We start from the raw sequence: 19,986 nt of genomic DNA, 5'->3' as shown, positions 1-19,986 counted from the left end.
AAGATGCGATCTGCGTGCGTACCTGATGGCGTTCTGCCCTTTACGATAGCGCGTCTGCAACGGGGAGAAATTAGAAATGCAAGTTAAATGAACAATTAGTTGATTCCGATTGCCAAACATTTTCCTGAATCGACGAGCGTTGTGGTAAACACGTAATTAGCGATTAATCAATGGTTACATCCCTGTGATTTAATGCTTCGCGGCCTCTAAAATTCAATATCTGTTAACCGATCAGCGGTGCCGCCGATGCAGGAAAAGCTCTAACTCAATTTCGACGTTAATATCGCAGAAATTTCCTGCCGAATACTTGCTCGAGGGGAAACAATCACATTTAGCGGGGCATAATTTCTCGCGATCGTTGCGAACAATTTCGTCGCTGCTTCTACACGATACTTGCAAGCATGTGACTTTCCATGGAGGTAAAAATCAATTTCAGTTAAATTGCCAGAGGTACTTGATCCTATGTATACGTCGCTATTGTATAATACGTTAGGTAAATCTTCTACGAAGGTCGGTTCTGTCAGATTTCCGTGTTCGGCCAAGAGAGAAGAATGGCTGTGATCGCAAGCCAATTCTTCTTAAGTGCACACAGAGATGACTAATATCCACGTACAAATATTTCCTAGTCTCCTACAATATACGCTTTTAAAATTTTGTAAACGCGGCTGTACACAGCGAATGACATAGGCACGCAGGTGACCGTGAAAAAGTCAGAGATTAAAAATATCGCGTCAATGTGCGTAAAATGTTCGCGTTCTTCAACTTCTTTTATTTCCCTTGTAACGTCCAACTTTGTCTTGAAACTCATTTTTCGTGTCTCAATGTGCAGCTTGAAAAAGCAGTTGAAACTGGTTATCTTATTCATATGCCGAAGAATGCATCCTCTAAAATTAGGTTCGATTAATTACGCGAAAAGAAGCGAGAGAACACGCGGTTTGAATTATTTCCGCGTGAAAAACATCGCAAAATGGAGATAACCCGAGCGGAGAAAGAAACGAATTTTCCTCTGGAAAAAAGTTTGTGGGTTATATATCATGAAATTTTGGTTGCACGATCGTCTGTGTGAAGCAAGAGAATGAATGATACTGTTGAAGATTAGTAGAAATACTTTTTTATTTTTGACTGGAATACATTATAGCTGAGAGCGTAGAAAGTATTTTAAGACGTGAAATATAGCTAGAAAGAGTTCGAGGTGAATAAGAGTTTGTGAATGAATCATGATATTGGTAGTAGACTAGTTTACTATAAAATGAACGATATCGTAGCAAGCAAGTTTTGTAAACAGGGAAATGGTGAAAATGTTTGAAACGAATGGCAGACGAGATAATACTGTGGTAATAATCGATACAGATTATCGTCAGAAAATATTCGCCACAACACAAACGGTTGGTGTTAAAAATTACGACGATTTAATAAAAATGTTAATCTAGCGATGCTAACATATCTAATATATGAGAATTTTTAGTAAACAAGAATTTTCTCCTTACAAGAAAAATATTCCATGTTTTGTCAACATAATACATTGGAATCCTCTGCAATGTATCTCCTAGATTTATCGATAGAATTCGACTCTTAGTATTTGAACTTTTCTAAGAAATCGAAATAAACAAGTAAATTAATCCCAGCACTCTAAGCTAAATTGCACACTAACTGTAAAGTATGCTGTACGACATACGGAGAGTGGCCTTTGATGAAATTTGATATTAAAAAAATAACGTAATTCACGCTGATATACGATCCATTTAATGTTTTTTTTTAGGAATACAAGTTATTCACGTTAATTCGGTCGATAAACGTGTATCCGTCTGAATAGAATGTTGGAAACGATCGGTTTGATGTGCTCAATAGCTTCAGATCCTTATCTGGATGTACATATAGCAGACTTCAATGGTAAACAGTTCTGTGGAATTAGTTACAGCAATTCAGTTTGTTAGAAGCAGCTTTGAAACACAAAAACGACCATAACTTGAAAACCAGGTCAGACAACCATTCGTATTCCACGTGAATTTCGTTTCATTGACTTTAAACGATGAACGTACCCGTGAAATGGATTTCTAGGATGGAGGAATTTTATGCAAATTCTGTATGCGCGGATCCTTATTTGAATATTTCTGATGATGGCTACGATCTAAAACAAATTCTTGTACGATATTAAAGCGTAACGCACGGAAAACACAATATCTATTTTATCTATATATTTTGCAAATTATTAACCAAACTCTCGTAAAACGCGTAGTAAATATTTTTGCTACGTATGATGATTTCTCAAATTCCATTTCCAATATTGCCACGAGCTTTATCAGATATCAAATATCATCGTGTCGCGCGAACGAAAAATCATTGGAAACGGATATTTCGAAAATTACGATAAATCTGAAAAAGGGAAAGTACGTTCGAAAATTCGTCGTATACGTTGGATGCATTAGAATTTTATTCCTGTGTGATATTTAAATGAAAACTCACCGCATACGCGACACGAGAATAATGATATCACTGATCTACTTTTTTTTTGGCGCACGAACTTATTTAAATTGCTAAGTACTTTGTAGGTGTATCCTGAGAGGTTTCGTTCATTAATCATAACTAGAAAAGTACAGCTTGAACAATTCGCGTAAATCAAAGAGATGTAATTAGCGGAAGCCTTGCGCGGACACTTTATCAGCTTGAAATTCCTGTTTTGTTAACCAATCCGATATTTCCGATAAATTCTTATCGAAATAAATTTGTAAGGATTAACGAACTAATATTCGCGACGAAATAAAGGCGGAGAGAGAACTTGGTCGTTGGATCATTGAAAGAATCATCGACGATTACCGAACGCCGTCCAATTTGCTTCACGCACGAGCAAACCTGCGTTATTCCGTGGAATGAAGCATCGAAGCAAAAGCTACACCTAAAAATATTTCATAGGCGTATATTTAACATTCGATTGCACCCAGACTATTCATGTTCCACTGTCGTTTCCAATGATCGAGCCAGCTATAAGAAATCAGCTGTTCGTGATGGAATATTTATTATCAGGCGACGATGAAAAATGTCGTTGGAGATGATCGCTATAATAGTATAGAATATCCTAGTCACGGGACATATAAAATGCAGAGAAAATTACTAAAATGCTACCATATATTCCTAAAGAAACAGAATCTAAATATTGGTTTATGATTGATTTTATGTAGAACGTTCGCTTATATGTATCGAACTGTTGCCCTTTAACCTTCCGCAATCCATGACACTTACGACTACAAGTTATCTATCTCTTTTAAACCTCGCCTGACCGAGGTTTGCTCAAACCTGTCGCGTGAATACCGTCACATACACGTCAAACATCTTATTGTATTTACATTGACGGAGCAAAGAGTTTTGAACGAAAGTAATTTACACCGTCGTGCGATAATAAAATTCATTTAAGGAGTAGAATTATATTCGTATAATTTGAATTAATATAACTGAACGAACGTGATATAATTGAACGCGTGAAGCTATTTTATAATTAGATGGCAATAAACGTGAAGTATATTATTATACCTATCAGGATCGAATAAGCCTTTGCCATCCAAAGGCTAGATCTCGCTTTATCTATTTATTTTCGTCTCGTTTTATTAATATACTACTCTCCTAACAGCGACGAATCTATTGAACCGAAACCGTTCGGTAGCAGAATCGAGTTAGTTTCAAGTAATCGGCTTCCCTTCGATCGTACTATAATTACTGGGACACCCTGTACAAGAGGGATATCTGCTCATCTGAGTCGTCGTTCGGCCGAAATAAAACAAGAGGAGGCATCGCCAAGAGGTAAAAAATGAGAAAACGAAAGATTCATAACGTGGCAGAAGGAGGAAAGAAAGAATGCGAACCGAATGGGTCGACGTTCAAAGACATGGGAGGAGTTACGTGACAAGACCTAGTTCAGATTGTCTTCAGGCTAATCACGAGTAATTAACTGAAACGAGGTTAGGATATTAAACTCACGTGGATCGCGCGGCGTTGGCTCATATGATGCAACGGCATAATGGCTTCAGTGGTGTCCGCGCGTATTCGTGAACGAGAATGCGCCGCTCGAGCGTTTCCCCAGCAATTTATCAGGAATTTTTTCCCGCGCGGTGGGGCACGTCGATGGTACCGATTATAAGGTACGCTGACACAAGACAAACGTTTCCCGTGTCTCGTGTACACTCTGGGAATTTTGCTTCATTAGCGGAAACACGGTATCGACGAGTGACGTAAACCAAAGTGTGGAAACGCGGATTCATTGTTGGTCTGGGCCAATTAAAAAATTCTACCAGTTCCACGGTGTGATCCTTTCTATCGTCCCGATCGTTATCTCTTTCATTGCTTTTTGTTACAGGCTGCTGCGATCCTATGCGAGGCGATATACCTATCGAAAATATGGAATACAAATATTTTTTCGCCATGCTTTTCGTTTTCGATAGAATCGAATTTGAAAACTTGTTTCGTTATACCGTTGTGACCGAACGAAAGTTTGAAATTGGAACCGATACGAAGGTAACTTTGCGCTAGTGATTTACCGAGCGCGCTGAATTAGTCCCAGTACCAGCGAAACTTTTTTACAAATTTTATTCTAAATTTTAAACAGATAGTTTGCGATAGCTTTTAGCTTGCGAATACAAGAGAAATTTTTATTTGAAACACGTCGAGAGTGGCATTCGGCTATCGATATTTACACACAGCAAATAGTTTGAATATTTTGTCACATTTTCCTTCAAGAAAAATTGGACAGTGAAGCTGAAAACTACGCTAATATCGTCCGCAAAATATCTGAATTTCTCGTGTCGTCGTATTTATGAAATATGGTTCCCAAACTTTATCTGATTTTAGTTGATCTAATTTTAGACTCTGCGAAATAATGAACAATTTTAGGCCAGTTCGGCTCGGTTTCGTTTTCTGTTCGGTCACGTCCACTCTGCTGTGTTTACGTATTACGCGTGTAATGTTATGCTCAACGTAATATACACACGGAGAAAGTAACAAGTTAACCATAATTGCCGATTTCCCTATTCCGGAATGAAAGGAGGTTAAGGTTGATCGGTGATCGAATAGGTCCGGAGAGAGTGTCCAGTCGGTTTCCTTTTCATGGTTCCCCATAATCGTTGCATAATCCCACGACGACTTTGTTTTGGGATTTTGCTATCTCTTTCCAATGATCTAGGAAAGTTCATGTATCTACTTATCGAATTTATATTTTTACTACATCATTTTCGATAATTTAGAGGTGCAATACGGAAAAGACACATACTATTAGAATATTATAAATTTATTGTAAACAATATGTTTAAGATATTGTATAAGTGTTATTTAAAATGAAAGTTAATTTAGATGAGTAGCAATTACCAGCAAAATTCTACAGCAAAATACCTTTTATTACATTCATTCATATTTTATTTTCATTCTCGATAAATCCTCTTGTATATGTAGCAAGGTCAAGTCTGATGAGAAAGTGAATGAAATTTTGCAAGTAAATTTTGAACGTTCCGATCGTTCTATTCGTATTCGTAAGGTATAAAATTATAAGAGGAGTGTACAATCTAAAATTTGTCGCCTGTTTATTCGCTGATATTATTAGCTAGTAAACGATTGTGCAAGAGGATCGAGCTAATAAAATTAAGACGTTCGATATGAACTTCCATCGAACCAACCACCTCCGTCGTAAAGTCATGAAAGTTACGTTTCGTCAGAAACCAAAAGTTTTATAAATATTACGAAGATATTCCTCGACGATAGATTAGTTTCGTAAATCTTTAAAAACGATGAATTTAAAAGTAATGTATTTTCGGTATTCTCTCCAACTTCGTATTTTTCAGTTTCCGTGCAGCCGGAGTTTCGATCGAACTAGCCACCTTCGTCGTATAATCATGGAAGCGACGTTACGCCAAACAATTCTCATAAAATCTGGCGTTGGACGAATCAAAAGTGACACGCAGGGGCAGTCACATGTCTGTGAAATAAAAAGTAGGGGCGGGCCTTCTCCAGACTCGGATAAAAAAATTCGGTTTACAAGCGATCAGTCATCGTGCGATCGCTTTATAGTTTCGTCGAAGGTAGGGTTGGATGGCTCGCAGCGTTGTCCAGATCGTCGAATAGCGTGGATCGTCTCGATTAAACAATAAATATTTAAACGAATCGTGATATTGCACAGTGTGTTTTGCAGCGTGTTGTAACGGTGGGCGTGATATTCAATGTGTACGTTTGAGTGACACAGTTCGCTCCTTATCTTTTGTGTATACGTGTATTGCGACAAAAGTCGACAATGATAGTTCGGAGAAACGCTTTGGTGTAACAAGTGAGATACATACGGTTTGGTGAGTTTAATTTAAGAACTACGTATAAACGTGGAAATGATAAATTCCATGTTTCTTCCTCTCTTGTGAAACATTTGTAACCTGACCATGTTTTCGTTTTTATTAATCATACCTCTGCACGAATTTTTGATTAATCGTGTTAATGGAAGCGTTTGTGTTTTCTGCCAAATATTTTCACAATTCGTCCATTTCGTAGTCTTCGTTTCAAATTATCGTAATTCGCTCGACTCGATAGTTTTTATTTTATTTTAATTCACTCGTCTCGTTATTTCCATGACGAAATTGTCGAACCTTTTTAAGGTAATTGCACCTGATATCGAACGTTGCTTTTACGCGTATTTTCATGACAGAATTTTCTCTTAGGTCTGCATGTCGATTATTTACCTTCGTAACACGATAAAATATCGTGAAAAGGAAAATTTACGCGAAGCGTAAATGTAACACGAGAACGTTGTGTATCATCGATTTAATTTTCACATTTCGGTGTTTGCGTCACGAACGTGATTAATCGACCATTTGGTGCTATTTTTCTCGAGAATAATGTCGCTCGTCCGTTTAAGGAAAGTAGCCAATTTACAAAGTTTTTCGAGGTCTGCTTTTTTGGCTACCTATATATTTCATTATTTGCCTGTGCTGTCCGAATCAATATTAATAATAATAACCATTTCGATGGAATTTTTGAAATCCTGGTTTTGGTTTCTGTCTCTGTTGCAGAAATTATTTATGGGAATAATTTTCGATATTTTCTTTGCTACTCTAAGATACTTATTTTTATTATTCATAAAAGCAACTCGTATTCCTCGTCGCGATAATTTTATCAGGTAGAGCTTAATGGGAACTGCCTCGCTACTTTGTAGAGGAATTGCGATATTTGATACTCGAAATGCAATATTCTACTATTTCGAGTTCTAGAACATTTCAGAAACTTGCTAACCGTATGGAATCTCGTATTTCACGCCGAATTTCATCCGAAAGACGTTCGATCCTCGACTATATCCTCTTCTCATTACCTAAGTGCACGTATTTCACCCGTTTCAAAATCGATTTTCACCAAATCATAGTCAAATGCTATTCTACGATTTCGAGTGTGCCAGCTATATGTACTCTGTTTATATTCCGAGTTTTGCTTTTGTATCGGCATGAGACATATTGTACGAGACATATTGTAAGCATTGTCGTATTTACAATTCCTTTATTTTATCTTCGATAAGGATCCTAATAAGATTCCAAAAAAAGATCGCAGGCTTTCTAAGAAAAACATAATGCGCTACAATTTCAGATCGATTTTACCAAACAGCAAAAGACATTTGTCGTTTATGAAATTAATCCGAGTAAATTATAGTAGAATCGTTACATGTTACTCGTTAATGTCCCGTGTCTATGTCTATTCACGTGCGGTGTACGTATTCTCGCTGGTTAAATAAGTTGAAAACCGGCGATTTGACTAGAAGACTCGAAATGTTGGACGGGGTATTCGAACGACCAGTGGAACTCGCCTATACCAGTCGCTCACTCTGTCAGAGAAAGTCACTGGTTGCCGTAATCCACTGTTTTCTCTCGGCGATTCCGTCGTAGGTCGAGGTTGAGGATAATTTATCGGATGGCTGTGTACGCGAGCTGAAAATCGATGCCTGGAATCGATGGAGTAATAGCGACTATAGATGAAAAATCGCAGATGGAAAATTGCAGATGGAATATCATCGAACGAGAGTGAGAGAGCTGGGATGGAATTTTTCATTGAGAAAAGACACATATGTAGATAGATAGAAAATTTGGAACGTTATTCGATCGTAAGGAAATAACAGCTATCGTTTATATGCGCGAATGTCGCGCGAGTTCGCTCGAAATGGTGGCCATAAAATGGTAACGGTGACGATGGTTATACGGTCGAAATGGACGTATGGCCGACATGATCGTCATTAAGAATGAAATGTTACCGGACCGTTACAATGACAACGTTTAAATACCGCCAGTGAAGTTTTCCCCGTAAAGTTAACTAGTCGCCACGTTTAATTCCGTGGGCTCAGCGCTGTTCCATTTGAATTCGCCTGTCTTTCCATCTTTCCACGAGTAGCGTAGACATTATGCTGGGATCATTTAACAGTTTGAATTCCGAATTGTTGGACTTTGTTATCGCTTCGCAGAAAAATAGTAATTTATTTGCATCATAATTCTTGCAATCTAAGAAATAATAAGAAAATCTTGTTTTGAATTTTGAATTGTAACTTTTGGATTCTTAGGGTTCTCAAATTCCCTGATTCTTTGATTCTTGCGTTCTTCACTTTGTTTCTATGGATATAACAAATATAGTGATCTACAGATACCTTTTATAGCTGCTGTATTTGGTCTATAAATCACGTTACGAGCGATAACATTACAAGGCGGGAGATTAATTAAACAATGGTCGATCATGTGAGTCCTCACCAGAGTCCTTCAGCCGACCTACGAAGGAAAGAAATGTCGAGGCTCAGCGGGGTAGCGTGGTGTTAAAAATAATTCGAACAACTGTCGAAGAGGGAAGGAAAGTAAAGGGCCTCCCACGTTATTTCACGAGCATCTACTTAAGAATCTCGCACGACTCTGGCATTAGGTTGCTACATATGAAATATTATTCCCATGGTAAAAGTTTAGCCACAGTGTGGCTTTTTTAAAAGGTGTCATAAATTTCACAAATCAAGAAACTGAAACGAGGATAAAAATAGAGTAGAGAGAATAAATATAATGCGAGAGAAAATGTTTGTTTTAAAAACGTGTTCTAGTCTTGATACTCGGTATCGCTTAATTATTAGTGGTATTTTCATGCAACAAGACACGAAGGATATTGCGATTCTTTCAAAGAATATTTATTCCTTCAAAAGTATCGCGTTTGAGCAATTATTGCTTATTAGTAAACTGCGCGCGTCTCGTCCTCGCCTCTTTAATAAACCTGTAGAAGAGATTAAAAATGAATTATACTTGAGTCAATGATAATCGAATCTCTCATTTATCAGAAATTCTCCCCGATATTCCTATATTTTAGTATTTTACTCCGTAAGCTAATTTACTGCTAGGTTTACTGACGTAAAATAAAATCAACCAGTTTGGTGAATTTCCTATTAATCTTTTTTAGCTTAAACGATTCATTTGCAAAAATATTCTTTATAGCGTACATAAGCCAATTAAATTAACGGACTGTCTATCCCGCACGATCTGCCATTCAGGTCGGACCTATCATTAACCTAATTAAAACTGTACATTTGACACGGATAAAATATATTGCTGGTTACGTAACTACTCTCTCATTCATAAGTATTAAAAGATGGTCGCAGAAAATGAAACACCGTAAAGAAACCGTTGCTTGGACTTTCAACACATTTTTTACGGGATCCTGTTTCACCATAGAAACACTTATCTATTAAGTCTTCCTCGATGTTTCTACATCGGAATAAATAGAAAGGAAAAAATCAATTACGATAGTTTATAATAGAGAAAAGTGGGACATGGAAATTATCGTTTTCATTGGAAGCCTGAAAGAGCAAAAAGAAAGTAATTATTTTTCTTAAGCTCGACTCGGATACGTTGCGTGTAATCTTTTATCTACGTGGCAGCTGTATCGTTATGATTTACGAGCGGATAGATAAAGTGTTTCACGCGTTGCTTATGTTTCGTCTTACGACGAGCCTGATCAAGAAAACAGAATTTACGCTGGCGCTTAGAAGTTAACGCTTACACATAAATTGCAGAGAAGTTTATTGAAAATAAAAAAAGACGATACCTGGGTACTTGGGTGCTGCGTATGGGTAAAACAAACTCCCACGATACCCAGAGAAAGTGGTAAATGCTGTCTTTCACCGCAAGGTTGAGATGGATACATAAGACTTTGTACGTGAAAATCAACGCCGATTAATGAAAACGTAATACCTGGTTTATGCCACGAACCGTGATGAAAGGCGAGTTAATTGGAAGCTTCTATTAGAGATCGAGATACGTGGAATATTACGTACAACAGTCGTGAACATCAAGTTGTACAATTTGTTGTGTATCGTTTAATACGATTTACACGCTACGAAATAATTATGGATATCTTTCTTGTTATTGAAACCCCTACCACCGTGTAAGAATACATATTGTTATTAGTTGAAAAAAGAAAACACTCTTTCGCAAGCTTTAAAGCAATTTCTTTGAGCAAGCAAAAGGAAAATTAAAATGATTAATTGCGTAACGTTCTAAATGTTAGATTCGAAAAGATTTTATCACTGCCTTTTTTCTTTTTATTTTTTTTTTTTTTTTTACAATAATTAGTTCCATTGATCGCACAGTGGTTTAGATACAATGTTGATATTTGAAGCTTTAGATTGCTTGCTACTCCAAAGCGAAAGAAGAAATATAAAAACGATTCTGAGATACATTTTATTTATTGGATCAATTCGATAATTCCACAATCTCGTATTGCAAATACGCGCATTCCAGAAAGATAGAACATTTATGCCTCGCGGAGGGAGTAATAGGAGAAAAAGAATGGAAATATCCTTTAACTCGGAATAGCAGAAACAAGTCTGCCGAAGCTGGTTCCAACGGCGAACATTAATTATCATCGATCGTTCGCGTATCTTTCCTATAACGAGTTGTAGCCAACTACGCAAATGAAACAGTATTTTGGTTGAATTGACGTCGATACGATAAGCGGACCCGCGTGCCACGTACAAACGCCTATAAAGCACTATAAGGTTGGCAGACTGGGCCGCATAATTTCGCCTGGCACCGCAAGACATTGCGATCAGGAATTAGCATTGTAACAGCATTATACAGAGCATTCTGGCGAGCTTCCAAAGGCACCGAAAACCCTTGATAGAGTACACGTACACCGATCAAAGAAAGCGAATAGAACATAAATTCGCAAAGCGTGGGCCAGCATCTGATTTTAGGTGGATTACGTTAAATATTAAAATAAGAGAGTAGTTTGCATGTTCGTTAGGACAGACATTTAACTATCGAGGATCGTATATAGGCTTTGTGAAAAGGAACATGACAAGCGTCTTTGCGAGGAACAGAATGGTAATTTGTAATAAATGCTGCAGGATGTCTGTTCGATATTAGGACTACCACTATTATTACAACGAGTTCAACGAAATCTTATCAATAAAATTCTTCCGATATTTGTAACGTATAAATTCTATCGATTTCTTCAACGAAGAGATAAATTCGATTTGCGAAGAAGCTGTATTTTCCGTTTCACAGTATACACGTCTTTTAATCGCTTAATTAGCTTCGTTCGTATCTTCGGCGAAACGAGAGTTCATCGTAATCGTTTAATAGAAGATAATATAATCATTGCTTGTTAATTTTCTCAATTATTACCACCGTCCAATTACATTGGACATAAATCTCCGATTTATAATACGAACCTCTCGGTATCTTTTTTATCGTGACTCATTCATGTTCGATGGTAATGTCACACGGAAGCGACTCGACGAATGCTTTACAGTTATATTCCTCGTTTATTTTGGTATGTTTGAGGTCTCATTGAGCAGCACCGCTTGATTCATTCGGTAAGAATTTTTCCTTCAAATTCAGGCCGATGTAACTGTTAGTCTCCACGCGAACGTAGTTGATATTTTCATACAAGCTTTTCCTCGTACCTGAACATATCGGATTTTCAAATTGCTCTTCCACGGATTTAGCCTCCGTTGTACAATAATTTCATTCCTAATTCAATCCTAATCCCACTCATTTCACGGATCTCGCTATAATCAATGTAATATCGCCGATTATCGCAGAGAATTAATACGCCGATAATTCTACAAATTCGTAATCGCAGGGAAACGACAAAACGTTGATACCTGTCAAGAATCTCCATTTAACTAAATTGCCACGTTTCATAAGTTGTCGTAATCTACTCGACCATTTTAATTGGAACGTAAATACGGAATCTATGTAATTCTCTCTGGAAAAACGTCGAACATTAACGACACATCGTCGGCAGTCGACTACACGGTACATTTTATTGTAATTATTCGTCGATCGTGGAAACAACCAGACGAGATCTTCCTCCTCGTACCATTAATTATCCCTGGTCTTTTTTTTCGACTTATCGTACGCAACGAGTGGAGCTGTCGATACCAGAGTGAAGAAATGCGATTGTTTACCCGCTATTTTACGTTCAGTTTCGCTATCGCGTCATTCAGGCGGATGGTTCCCGCTATTTTGTCGTTATTCCGTCACGAGATATAGACAATAATGCAAAAATTATTTGCATTATTTGGATATTTATTATTATCGCTTATTCTTCGATAAAACGATCTTTTATCAACTCCGTAAATCAGTCTCATGCGCGTCAAAATTTCGTAACTTCCTATGGCGACTGTGTACTGCGCAAACACAGGCTGGAAGATACGATTCTATATCGATTACCTTAGAAACGAGTACATACAACATAATGAATCGATGGAAAGATTCGATGGACGCGATTAGATTTGTCGCAGCGTGTGATGTTTTTGTTGCCTCGAGCGATGCGAAGGTATATAATATAATTGCGTGGAGCTTTGAAAAAGACATAGAAATGATGGTAGAGATACCAGCGAGGTTATATATTGATGTTTTTAGGCGATTTAGCTCGTACCGATTCTGTCTTTGTTAATGAAACGTTCTGAAGTTCGACGACAACCTAAAAATTCGAATATCCAATATACAACGGAGCAAAACAGAAATACAATCGGTAGAAATATTCGTTCGTTTAATTTTTATGTCTCCTGTTCTGTTTCCATTAATCTCAACTTTCCTCGTTACTCGTTTCTATCTTTTTGTCACACAAGCGCAATTAATAATGGCTCGATCTGTCTGTACATTCGCTTTTCTCATAAAATATATCACTGGTTAACGCGAGGTCAGTGGAGATGAAATTTATTATCATCCTTGAGTGCGTTTCGTTCCTTATATATTCGAGATTGGTTATAAATAAAGAAACATGTCTCCCTTACGCTGAAACATTGAACAACGCGTCCGAAGGAGACGAAAGCCGATGGAGGACGTTCTGATAATAACCCTTGCAACAACACCAATTTCGTTGTCAGATGGAACACAGTTTTCGAACAAGTCGGTATGCCAAGGATATGAAAGAATACAGTTTATTGTTACTGTCGGCTATATTTTCTGTAAAGTGACGAATCTGTTGAAAGCATCCGAGGTTGTACAATTTTAAGAAACACGGATGAGACAGATCGTTTTCTTCATCGATTGTTTACAGTTGCACGAATCGTTGTAACACGATTGTTCACGACTCGTCGCTCGAAATCACAACCTTCAACAAATATCGCTCTGTTTTAGAAAGTCTTTAGCAGTCGCAATGTCCGATTAAATTCTTGTCCAATCATCGTTTACAAAGATACGATTGACGTTAAAGCATAAAAAAAAATGTGACCTGCAAGCAAGGACGTTTGTAAATACATATTACACAAATCATATTTACCGCAAACACGCGCAGAGATTAATCTTTTTACAACAATGCACGTTAGCAACAAGCGTCTTCTAACTCGTAAGTATAAATATCCTGTAACTATAAAGATTTCCAGATTTCGTTCAAATTTTACCGATACGATCGATCACGATAGTCGTCGTATCTCATTACGGTAAACGATAACGAGATACAAAAATATAAAACACGCACAATAGCGTTCGAGTTGGCGCGAATCGCTGTTATTCGCCATATCGCGAATCTGAACGTTGCTTCGAGACAAACATCGTCGCGAGCAAAACGAGTGCTCGCAGCATCTACGAACAGAACCGAGTGGAGAAGCTCGGATCACAAAGTGAAGAAAGCGTGTTCACCAGGGGAATCCTTGGGGAAAAGAAACATCGTACCGTTATGGAAACATTATCTCGGCCCTTATCCGATCCGAATAAACGGAATTATGGCTGTTTTCCCATTCAGTGCCGATCTAATCCGCTTAACCTGGCAAGAGAATCAACGGGCAGAGTTACGATGTCCGCTTGAGAAGTCAGGAACGTTAAGACACCGAGTCAAACGGTGCTTTCGACGTGTTTGTATCTATGTCCTCGTTATCCTACTCGCGGCTCTCTATGTAGGTGTTTCCTGCGATACGATCATCGAGATACACACAGATCTGCCTTTGATTTCCAAGGAAAGCCTGGTTTCTGTGCGAGCCGAAACGGAGGGAACAGGTCAACCACTGGGAACAAATTGTCTGATCTTGAGATTCTTTACGACTACTTCTTTCTTAATGTGTTTCTTCTTTTTTTTCTTTTTCCTTTTCTGAGAACAATGTAGTTTGGAGAAAATATTTGTACTAGCCTTAGCATGTTTTCTAATCTTGCCTACGTTCCTATGGATTCCTCCGTGAGATTGTATACTTGAGAGTTTCGTTATGACATATTTGTGAGATTAGATGTCCTGTTTGTGATTCGTCATTCGATCGTGTCATTAGCAATGGAATTACCAAATAGTCTAAAACCAATATTTTTATAGAGATGTTACTATAGGTCGATAGCGGTGCGCTTTAGGCGATTCGAATGATTTTTTATAAAATATATAGATGAAAGTTCGCTTTCCCTTTGCGTCGTGTACTTTTTCGTATAACCTTCCATTTCGATATCTCCGATACGAGTTTCATACTTCGATCATAGTTCGAGTATTAGTACGTTGCGCCTTGGATCAAAGAACATAGAAATGACAAACATATTTTTATAAGATCTTCGGTAACGATCGACTCCTCTCAGTATCGATCGCCCTCTTTTATTTTTTCGTTCTTTAAAATACCTGGTCGTTATTGTCGTGAAGCGTGTTCGCCTATGTGCTCGATCGTTTAACAACTTCGAGTGCTGCAGACAATAGTAAGAGCAGTAAAAGAAGATACGCACTCTGTTTCATAACGTAAAATCCCTCGACTTTCGAATTCAATGACGCTCGCGATGCCAATTCGATTACGTCAATGAGTCCTAGCACACTTTGCACAATAGCACTCGAAAGGAACGGTTTAAAGAACGATACTCGCAGCCGGTTCTGTCTTCAGCTTGATTTCCTGTGTACACGTAATATTTTATGTATAGTAACAAGATTGCAAACACTATTCTCGTGTAAAATTAAAGAAGCCACATGGAAACCTGGTTGGGTCTGCCCCGTTCTCAGAACCAGCAGAACTGTCGACAATTTTTATTGCTCGATCGATCGAACCGATCAACGCTCACGTCAATACGAGTATAAGATAGTATTCTAGATTGGTTTTCTCTTTTCTAGATTATTGAAGCGAGATGAATGTTATTCAGGTGACGCGATCGTAATGGGCTGAATATGCTTTCTAGAATTTCGCTCGCGTACATCGAATCGTTCTATAGTACTTGGGCAAGAAATCGTTACCAAATCGTGGACGTTTATGCAAATGTTTGCGAATATTCGTCGAGGAAACTCGAGAGAAAGAAACACGAAACATAAGATATAATGTTACTCGTTAACGACGCTGCTCGTCGTTAATAAACTCGAAGACTTTCCAATCTCTTGAGTACTTAGATACTCGTGAGTTGAATGTTGGCATCTTCCGGGCTTCTCGCGAAGATAATTTAACGTAATAAACAAAATCACGGATATATGAAAGTACAAAAGATTCTGTGGGAAAATCGCGTCTTTACTTTCATTTCGCAATTTCGCAAATTCATAAAATTCGCAATAGAAAAATAGAAAAATATCAAGAACGATAATAGGTACATATATTCGTGTAACCTCGCAAACAACGTTGCAAAGTTTCCCACTCTCTTTTACAAATGCCTACAGCAGGTGTCAGTCGTAAGTGACCCAGTGGTAAGAAGAATATTAAGATTTTCCAAAAACTGGTGTCCCACTTTGTGACTCGTTCGAAGTCGACTCCTACGAAGCGACAGGCAAGTCACATTCAGGATTTGCGATCCATCTAGAAACGTTTTATACGCGTGACCTCATTATCCTGCCCACGATTTCTCAGCGGGCTCGAGTTTCCTACAGAACGATCCCGGCGATTACGCTCTCTGAACTCGATCTTACAGTCTGCAGCGACTGACCTCGCTCTCTTCCAGATCCTACCGGGGCTCGATGTTAATTTTACAGCAGCAGTTTACAGCGTTCGATCCGTGTAGCGCGTACTGTACAATAGCTGGTCAAAAGATGGTCAGCCGTGTAAATTGGTGACAGTAGACAGTTTTTATCTCGTTCTTCGACAACTAACCGTATGTCGCAATACAAAGAAGAAGCTGGTTATGGTATGGAAGCAAAGTGAATAAGAAGGATGCGGAGGAGATTGGAGTTGATACGTTTAAGTGAGCGGCAGACTGCGGATCTTTATGCATTTATGCAAAATTGAAAAATGCAAAAATCCGCAGGATGCGTGTAATGCACGAAGATATATAAAATACACAAAGAGGAGTGGACGTTATAGCGGATTCGGTGGATAAAACGAATCCACGGCCTAGTAATTTGAGATTCGAGCTTTTAAAAGTTGATGCCACCCGGTTCGCAGGGTTGTTAATGGAATTATCAAACAACGCGATAAAAAGATAACGATACGATCATAAAATCCTACAATAGGAGTAAAATTTTGTAAATTTTGTCTATCACATACAGCAGATTTGATATATTTTATATGTTACCGTTAGTAAAAGTGGAAACTTACACAAAATTCTCAAGCATCAATATATACATATTTTTCTTAAGACGACATTACGTTTACACAATTTTCGCGTATTATTCCGCTGCTTCGTGTTTGACGAGTTAACCATCCCTTACGAACTACGTGTATATTTAGTCGCCCCGTACCAACTAGAACGCAGGAAACTTGTATCTATCAATTAATCAAACAGTTCTCTCTCTCTCTCTCTCTCTCTCTCTCTCTCTCCGAGGTTAATGTGTTTCGAAGAAGGATGAATTGGCGACGATGAAATATGGTGTTCCTAGTTTGAACGGTGGAATCTCATTCGCATTCGTTGCATATGGCCCGTATTAACAGCGGCAATGGTTTTTGCTTGGTTGCTAATGAAGAGGTTTCAGTAGCCCGTGTAATCGTACGAAGCGCAGCCTCATTTTCCGGCACGTGTTCCTCGAGGAAGTGATTTTATATTTAGAGTCACATCAAACGAGCCGTTTACTCGACAAGTCCACCATTTACAGTCCAGAATATAGTGACTCAGTTCATGCGGAGCCAGTCGAAGTTATATGGACCGTTTCTGATTCATCCTGCAAGTAGAACAGTGACTCTTGGTGCGAGATATGCGACGAGACCGTGGAGCGATGTATCCCAATCCTTCTTCGAGCATGCTTCGTTTCGACCGCTTCTAATAAAGATTTTGATATTCTCGTGAAAAGTTCCATTTCTAGTCGACAAAGTTCTGAGAAACGACGTATATAAAATGAATGAGCGTTTCGTGTAAAAAGGTACCGACATCTATTCGTAATTCTATCCCTTCTACGTTACACTAAGTTAGATATAAACCAGTGTTTTCCAATCTTTTTTGAATCCTGCTTCACCTCGCTGTCTTAAAAACTTCGATAGCCTCTTTAACGTAACAGTCCATCGAGTTCTGAGAGAGTACGGTATAAGTAGGTACTTGAAATAATGAAAAGAGGAGCGATAGAAAAAAGTAGCTAAAAGTGTTTTTCATTTGATTGTCCTCGACGAGTATAAATTTGAAGAATACGAGGGACTATGTTGTTTGTGTTTTCGACTGTGAAACAAACCCGATACGATCGTCGAGTGTTCATCTTATTCGAATTAATAGTAGCGCAGCTTGTGGTTAATCAGAAGACCAATTATTTGGTATTTGCCAATACCACCTAATGACAAAATCCGCAATCACTTAGTTACCAACCTAATAAAAACATTATATAAAAAAATTTTCTTATCGTTGACCAAGGTAACAAACGCGACGTAATTTTCTAGCTGTGGGTTTTGTTGTTGAATTTCCGAGGAGTAGGTTTCCGATAATCGAACGGTGGAAAAGTTGAATTGGAACGAAATTCGAATCGTGATACGTTGAACGAAGTAACGAAATGAACGATTCAGCGATATGACGACGCTTACTCGAAGCTCTTGTACTCCTGATTTTCCTGAAAATTTTTCGTAAATATTGGATCGTCGTGTACTAACGATAGTTTCGAATTACGTAAGAAAGGCTCATTGAAATTTCTACAATTTTTCAACGAAGGTAACCTGCACGCGATCGATATAAAAATCACAAAGGTCTTCGATACCGTTCACTGGCTAAAAATAGGAAGCGTATTGTTCGTGTTATTCAGGTCATTAATCAATTGAAACTATCGGCGATAGAAAAGGCAGCTTAATGAAAAAACGTTCGCTCCATTGATAGATCTTCTTGCTTATCAGCTGATCGGCGAGTAATTCAAGTTCAGAAACGAGCTGGAATATTATTCCGATTCTTAAACGCGATTGCGTGTACGAACGTTGTACAATTAATTGCGAGGGTATTCTTTCGGCGTACTCCGTTTCGGTATGAGAAACAAAACGAAACAATCGATTATGTCCCACAGCGTGATGAATTAAAAAAGAAATATACAGTTGGCCCATGAATTCCCTTTGAATCAAAAGGATAAATTATACTTAATCGTGGAAAATGCGTGCGATCAAGTATAATTTATTAGTCTTTGCCAGATCCAAATAATTCAAATCTAGATTTAAATAATTACAATTAGTGTACCGCATGATCTACAATATGTATAAGCATAGATTTAGGATTATCGGGATGAATCGAACCGCAATTGTACATGAATTATCCTATTATTTAACCTATTATAAGTAACCTCGCATGGTTTCGAGAGATTAATATATTACAAACGAATAAATTCGTTTCGAAACCAACTAAGTGCCTAGGTAGACGAAAATAAAGAGATGTAAGGTTACTTTGAAATATTTGAGACACGTATATTTAGACAACACTTGCGTCTATTATAAGATGTTCCATTTGAACAGAACAAGTTCATATTTTCGAATTGCGCTGGTCACGTTCGTTAGAAAAAAAAAAAGAAAAATTACAGTGACTGTCCGTACAATAAAAAAACATCGTTTCTCCCTATTCAACTCCATATTTATTACTACCGACCCGTCGAACAAGTACGTATTTGCACGGAAAGTTTCACCCCTATCCAACGTATACTAACCACCTAAAATCCCCTTTCATTTCAAACCCTTTATGATTACTTACAATTTTTATTCATCGAAATCAACGCTTGTCTGCCAGCAAATATCCAATTATCCTCTACCAATCACCCTGGCAGTCATTTTTCTACGAACTTTCGTACCTACTTCCATAGAAGTTGTCGCAGAACACACACGGGTCACGCATAGTCCTTTTCCAAAGGAAGATAAAATAGCAGATAGTATGCACGGTTGAAGCTCGTTTCAACAACTCGAAAGCCCTTTACCTATTCGATTATTATTTACCCGACTTCAAATTTAACGTTCTTACAAATTCCTGCTTTCAACCCCATCGATCGAGTCTCGTTCTGTCCTTGGTACATCGAGTTGCTACTTTCTGCACGTCCCTTCGATCTGCAAACGACCGGTAAGTAAGCGCGCCGGCATTATGTAAATTTAGCGCACAATTTTCTACGACTTTTCGGTTTTGTATAAGAAAATCGCAAGTATCTCGTATCCTCTAAAAGCTAACAAACGGAGAATACGCGACAGAACGGAGAAAT

General features: G+C 38.1%; 1 protein-coding gene across 4 annotated transcripts in view; it reads left to right on the top strand.

The window, feature by feature from the left end:
• LOC126926352 (solute carrier organic anion transporter family member 3A1) overlaps positions 1-19,986 on the top strand; it is a 67,147-nt gene that overhangs the window by 10,535 nt on the left and 36,626 nt on the right. Inside the window, exon 1 of one of the 4 annotated variants that reach the window (XM_050742698.1) lies at positions 5,561-6,317. The exons of 2 other annotated variants lie outside the window; for them this stretch is intronic. The gene's annotated coding sequence lies outside the window, so the exon portion shown is untranslated. Of the gene's footprint in view, positions 1-5,560; positions 6,318-10,614; positions 11,846-19,986 lie in introns of those variants that run through there. One more of the 4 variants, XM_050742699.1, reaches the window with a different exon arrangement.

The sequence above is a fragment of the Bombus affinis genome, chromosome 2 (assembly GCF_024516045.1).
Source record: "Bombus affinis isolate iyBomAffi1 chromosome 2, iyBomAffi1.2, whole genome shotgun sequence".
Taxonomy (NCBI): Eukaryota; Metazoa; Arthropoda; class Insecta; order Hymenoptera; family Apidae; genus Bombus; species Bombus affinis.
Note: the sequence above shows the minus strand (reverse complement) of the source record. Positions and strands in the feature narration are given on the sequence as shown.